Below are 913 nucleotides of genomic sequence, written 5' to 3'. Positions count from 1 at the left end.
TATATATATATATATATATATATATATATTTGTGTATAAATTACAAACTGAGAGGAAAACCACTTGGTGGTCTCTATGGCGTCCATGATAATTTACTCGTTTGTTTGTTTTATGTCTGTTTTTCCATGCCAGCATGGGTTGGATGAATACTTGTTATTGCTGCCTGCATTATTTTACAGCTGCATGCTCTGCTTATTACTAACCCTTACCTGTTTTGCAAATTGAGGGATTTTATCTTTATTTCCCATGTCTTCAAAAGTGCAGAGATAGAAGATGGCTTTGTTGAGAAGGAATGTCAACAAACATCACCATCTACAGCTTGCGATTTGTTGTGCTCGAGAAGACGTGTCAAGCTAAGTAAAATCGTGGCCATCCATACATATCGGCATGTCATTTATGACCATGTCCACCACTCGATCTCTAAGCCAAGAGGTCCTTGTCTTGTGGGCTCGTTAGTGCCAGTGCCACATAAAAAAAACACCACATGTCACTACCATGTATAAAGCACACATCTCTGCTTTCAAAACGATTTTAAGAATTTTGTGCATATGCACAGGTGCAGCTGTATGGTTAAGAAGTCTATTTTACAACTATGTGTTCTGCGGTTCAGTCTCTACTATTACAGCTCCTTGTGTGTGGATTTAGTAGATGTGTGTGCGTGTGTGTGTGCTTGTGCGCATCTGCATATGTGTATATATGTATGAATATATCTGTGTGTGTGTGTATGGGTATAAATGTGTGTGTATTATATATATGTATGTATATATGTACATAAATATGTATGTGTGTGCATTCTTTTATGTGTTTCAATCATTTGACTGCAGCCATGCTGGAGCACCACCTTTAGTCAAACAAATTGACCCCCCTGTATGTGTGTGTGTATATATATATACATATAATGTATATATGTATA

The 913-nt window shown here is 36.9% G+C and overlaps 1 protein-coding gene across 1 annotated transcript in view; it reads right to left on the bottom strand.

Moving 5' to 3' along the window:
• The window catches only part of LOC106880967 (uncharacterized), a 42,664-nt gene that overhangs the window by 19,193 nt on the left and 22,558 nt on the right, over positions 1-913 (bottom strand). The window lies entirely within an intron of this gene.

The sequence above is a fragment of the Octopus bimaculoides genome, chromosome 16 (genome assembly GCF_001194135.2).
Source record: "Octopus bimaculoides isolate UCB-OBI-ISO-001 chromosome 16, ASM119413v2, whole genome shotgun sequence".
Taxonomy (NCBI): Eukaryota; Metazoa; Mollusca; class Cephalopoda; order Octopoda; family Octopodidae; genus Octopus; species Octopus bimaculoides.
Note: the sequence above shows the minus strand (reverse complement) of the source record. Positions and strands in the feature narration are given on the sequence as shown.